Genomic DNA, 6,000 nt, shown 5'->3' with positions numbered 1-6,000 from the left:
AAAAAAAAAATTCTTTTCTTTTTTTTCTCTCCAACATTGGCCTTTACAAATATTAGCCCTTTGTCATTTTTCTCCGAGCTGCTAATTACTGAGGGAACAAATTCAATGAGCCAGAGAAAGGTGGGAATAGACCACAGTTCTCAAGAACCTGGCCTTTGGGGAAAAAAAAAAAAAAGTATTCTTACACGAATAAAATTGGATACCAAATTGAATATACAATATGATCTCATTTTCTCATTTATATATATATATATGATTATATATCCCACTGAATGATGGAATTAAAGGAATATTTTTTATTGTTGCTGATCTGTAGCTGCTCATTCTTTTATGATGAATATGTATTACTCATGTATCAAAAAAGCAATAAACCCATTACTTTAAAAACAAAACAAATGCTAAATATTGATCTTAGAATAGAACCCTGCAGGCATTCTTGTTTAATATTCATTATCCCCAAACTGTTTTCATATGATACTCGAGAGCTTAAGAGAGTTATAAAATTAACTGATTTCTTTCACCGCTTATTGATTTGTGTGTACATGTGCACACATGCTCAAACCTCTTTTATTTTTGTCCTTTATTCCAACCCCCACTTATCACTAAATTTAGGCCAATTTGTATCATTTCTCGGGCTTTCTCAGCCTTTGTGACATTTCCAATTCCATCTGCAAATTTAATTAACGTGCTGCTTACTCGTTCTTCCACATCACTGATAACAAGAGACATAATACCGGACCGGGACTGACTGCTACAGAGTCCTCCATGCCTCCCACCCCTGGATACATCTTCCTGCTTCACCCAGTTTGGGAGCAAGCTGATTGAAACTGATTTTGCAAGTAAAATTCACTCAGACATCGCATCCAATGATTTATGAAGTCCACGCCGCCGTGCAGTCTCCCATTAATCACAGACACTACAATAATCTATTTGTGTGCAGCAGTCCTCATAAATCGGTATAAAATAAATTCCACACGCGCATCTTTTGCTTTTGCGAAAGGGCACATGGTATTATTCAGGGCACCGTCCACATAATGCAATGTTAGCAGACTTGCAGATTCCTGAGCTTGGTCAAGCAAGCAAAAATATGCATTCTTTTACCGATGCATGCCAAAGCTAAAGAAACTACGGCTTGTTCAGCCACCGAGTGAGAAGATTTTTGGGGCGCTCAGCTATCTCAAATTTTTTATGAAAACTGATGTAAACAGAGTATGTGAGGCACAACAGTAAAAGTGGCGAGACGATTTTGTCAACAAACATCCAAAATTATATCTTCAGATAAACGTCGAGCACTTATACGTCATCGCCATTTGGAGACTCTTATTTCAATGATGTGATGAAACAATTCTGTAAATTCTCTTTTGAGATTGATCTGTGTTTCCCATGACAAAAGAATGTCGTTAGTGGCAAGCTCCCTTCATTTGGGAGTGGATTTCTTATTTTGAATACTGTCCAAAATTGTTGCAAACATGTCTGGTAAAGATTGTGAATGATCCAGTTAGGTATTTGTAATTCTTTTTTCAAAATAGGAAGAGATTTAGTTTTGCCTAATTATAAAGAGAACATTTTAAAGTTAAAAACAATATAAGACTATATTGCATGAAATGATAATGGTATGACCATAAAATAAAAAAGAATTGCATGAAGTCCTAACACACAAAAATAATCACCCTTAATATATTAGTGAATAGCTTTTCCAAGAATATTTATCCATATTTGTGTATTTGTGGGTGGAGATATATAGAGGTAAATAAAATGAGAGAAGATGAGATTCTATCATAATTTTTACATTATTGTATTATACTAATTGCAATTATATTATCTTACTTGCTTTTTCAAAATCAACACTATAAGAAACAAAAATAAAAATAACCACTATATTGTGAATATCTCTTTAACACACATCATTTTAATAACTATAATTTTCCATTATATGGATTTATTTAATCAATAACCTATTAATAGACATTTAGTTCAATGGGCATTGTTGGTTATCAGTTTTTTAACTATGAGCAGGACTACAACAGGCATCCTGGTTGCAAGATATTTATAGACTTGACCTTATTCTCTTTTTCTTAGGAAAGTAGTTTTCTGAATAAGGAATGTTCCTGGAATCAGAATTATTTTCTTAGAATGAACTCTTAAAATTGTGATATCTGGATCAGGGATATGTCCAACTAATATTTTGAAGTGTATTGCTAAGCTGACTTCCAGAAAAATTATACCAAGTTATACTATCACCAGTAATTCATAAGAGTATTTATTTCCCCCATCCTTGCTAATCCTGGATATTGCCAATTGTTAAAAATGTTTGTCAACCATGGGTTATGTGGCTGCCCTCAGCAGGGTCCTGGGATCAAGTCCTGCATTGGGATCCCTGCTCAGCAGAGAGACTGGTTCTCCCTCTCCCTCTGCCTGCCCTCTGCCTACTTGTGCTCTCTCTCTGTCAAATAAATTCCTTAAAAAAAAAAAAATAAACAAAGTCTTTAAAAAAGTAAAAATATTTGTCAAACTAGTAGATAAAAAGTATCTTCTCCTAATTTTAATATGCATGCCTTTGACTATATTTGGTTGAACATCTTTTCATATGTTTTTTAGTCATTTATATTTCTTCTTTTGGGAGTTACCTTTCCTTATGAATTTCCATTTGGGGAAGACAGAGTTCATCAATTTTATTGATTTATATAACTATGTTTATACTATGGTAATGCTGTTTTTAATCAAGACTAAGGCATAAGCCTAACAAGTCTAATTGCCTTACAAATTTGTAGTTGGGTCAGAGGTTAGTTCCAAAAATATTTTGAGAAATGACAACACTCTTAGGAAATGGACTTATTTTCCCAAGGTGATAATGTCAGTGCTTTGAAAAACAATAACCATCTGTGTATCTGATTCTTCTATGTTTGTTTAACTAAAGCATTATAATCCTTGGCTTGACCAAGAGCCTGTGCTCTAGAATCAGGGTGCCTGTCTTCGAATCCTGATTCTTTCATTTAGAACCTGGGCGACCCAGACCTGTGATTCAACTATACTGTGCCTTAGTTTCCTCGTCTATAAAATGAAGATGATAATAGTCCCTACTGTATAGAGTTGTTGGGGATTCAATGAGGGGATGTATAAAATTATGTAGAATAGAACTGAGAACATTTTAAGTGCTCAAGCAATATTAGTTATTAGAGTTACACTATTACATGGTTTCATGACCTGCTCCAACCCAAACCACCAGATTCCCTGTGAAGCACTTTTTAAATGTATTTTTGTTTACTCTTTCTGCAGATAAGCTGCCCTGATGATATGCTTAGACTCCTCACATTTCATCTTTGCAACTAAAAAAATAAAATTAGAGAATGTTCTAGAATGAGAAACAAATTAGGAACCAAAGGGAACTGTCTCCTTAGTTCTTTGGTAGCTTTTAGAAGATAACAACAGGAGAATAAAGAAAGACATTAGAATCCACACACAGGTCTGACAGTTTACGGTTCGCTAACGTAAGATTTAGATATTTGAGGAGAGGTGAGTTGGATGCTGAGGGGGTAGGAAACACCTGGAAGGTGGGTCTGCCTGTAAGGTTTGGGTAAACTCATGGTTCTCAACAGGTAAATGGCTACTGCCCTAATATGCGAGGAAGGACATGGAAGCACAAACATCCGAGCCAAGATGTTCTAATCCTGGATTGAGATAAGCAGACCTGGATTGAGATAAGCAGTCTGCTTATCTCAATGAGTTGGTCCTGGATAGAGGAAGCTGCAATGTCATAGGGAGGTATGAAGTCACCAAGACCTGGATCTGAATCCTGTCTCATGGCTTATGTCCTTGGGGTAGTCATATAATTTCTCTGAGCCTCTTCCTCTTCTTTAAGAATATATCTGATCATACCGTATGAGGAGATTGCTAGGAGGATCAAAAGAATTAATATATGCAAAGCATTTCGCATACATGAGGTTCCCTGTCCTTAGCCAATGGTTATTTGGAAGCAGAGGAGACATTTAAAATATTTAAGAGCTAAACTGCACCGTCACTGGTTATTTGGAACTAATGCCTAACCAGCCAATTAGAGGGAATCCCAGTGAGTGGAAAAGTTGACTCAACCAATTAGAAGGGGTGCAGCCCCATACATCATCCTACTGGCATGTACTGTTTATGAGAGATAAGAAAGGGGTTTTCACAGTGAATAAATGTTGCAGAATTTGGGGGCTTGGAGAAAGGAGTTCATCTTCAACGGACTCAAACTATCATGCTATATAAACAGTCTAGAGTTGGATGGAGGGAAAAAAAGAACAGAGGGGAGGTCTGTGTCCTGGGGACTGCTCTGGGACCAGGTGAAGTGCCTTGGGTGCTACGGTAGTAGCTAGGGCACGGGAAGACGGGTGGTGCCCATCAGAACCCAAGAAGCCCTTGTCCAGACAACGGAGCGCCATCATAGACACCATCCCTACTCAACAGCCGAGGTTAGGATGCAGACAACCAGGCATCTAGGCAAAAAGAGTACGATTCCAGCTATAGAACGAGTCCAAAAGAAGAGAGAGAAGCTAATACCGAATGCATTAATGCTAAATTGTGGCAGGTAAAGGCAAAAGATCCTTTTGTATCATCTGCTCAGGAGCGGAACTGGATGAGAACTAATCCAGAGGTGGACCAACAACTAACGTGCTGATCCTGAGGACGGCGGAGGAGGGCCGAGCGCTGCAGCCGCCGTGTGTCCCGTGTGAGGCTCCTAAGAGCCGGCAAATGGAAGGCAATCAGCACGGATGGACCTCGCTTTGCTCATTTGTGAAAACGAAGGTCTTGAACCCGAACATAGCTGAAGCCTCTTCGGATACTTGGGAAAAAAAAATTTTTTTTCTGTCAATAAGAAATCTCTAGGCACGAAGCAGACACCCCAGGGGAGAGTGCTAAAGGGGCCCCCAGTCTCAGCGAGTACTTTCCTCAGAAAATGCTGATGCCTAACATGGGCCAAGTAACACTCTTTCTACTTAAGTTGTGCACCTGAGAAAATATAGTTTTAATGAAAAGCTGAAAGCTTTCCTCAAGTTCTAACCATATGGCAAAGAACAAGATGGAAAACCAAAAGGTGGGTTGAACCCGTGAAACGCAGGAACTCCTCACCTGTTTCGGATTTTCAGAATCTACTGTGGCATGTTTGGGTGTATCTCGCTCATTGCCTCACAGCTGTGCCATTTGGTAAGTCTCCCAACTAGCCTTCTGGCTTCCATTCATTTCCCTCTCTTACTCTGCTGACCATAATTTCAACTTTTTAGTACATATAAGATGCCATTACTCCTAAGCAACGCTATGTTATAGGCCACGGAGAGAGAAAATAAACTGCCAATTAAGCTATGACATACCATCAACTGTGGGTTGCATCCCACATTCAAAGCTATTAAAATATTTTAAAAGTGTGTCTCAAAGTGAATAAAGTATGTTATCTTTATAAAATATGAAGTTGATGAAGTCACTTGTCTCTAAAAGCTTCAAACCTTCCCCTCCAGGATGAAGTCTAAGCCCTTTGCTACAGATTTGAGGCCTCTATCGTCCAGCCCAACCTCACTGGCCTTGTCTCCTAATATATGCTGCCAGACATCCAGTCTCCTCAGACCCTCATTTTTCTTTCTCCCACAGCAAAAGCACAGGTTATCTTCCGTCTTTCAACAACATTTATTAAACACCTACTGCGTACCCAGCTCTGTACTAGTCACTCTGTTGTTTTCTTTGCTTGGAATCTCTTCCCCTCCTTCCCCCTAAAACTGGCATCGATTCTTCCTTCAAGATTCAACCCAACTCTCTTCTCTTTTATGAAAGAATTAAGTTTAACTGTATCAAATTTTTGCATGTAGACTTAATTTCGTCAACTTCTATTACACTATATTGAAGCTGTTGACTTAACCAGTTGCCCATTCTAGACAGCGGGCCCCTCGAGCACAAGGAAAGACATTAATTTTTGTAACCAGTATAGTGATTAGAAATGTAATATCCAGCTGGCTGGCTTTAAAGTTCCTATCC

The sequence above is a fragment of the Mustela nigripes genome, chromosome 7 (genome assembly GCF_022355385.1).
Source record: "Mustela nigripes isolate SB6536 chromosome 7, MUSNIG.SB6536, whole genome shotgun sequence".
NCBI lineage: Eukaryota > Metazoa > Chordata > Mammalia > Carnivora > Mustelidae > Mustela > Mustela nigripes.
The sequence above is the reverse complement of the archived record's forward strand: the minus strand, read 5'-3'. Positions refer to the sequence as shown.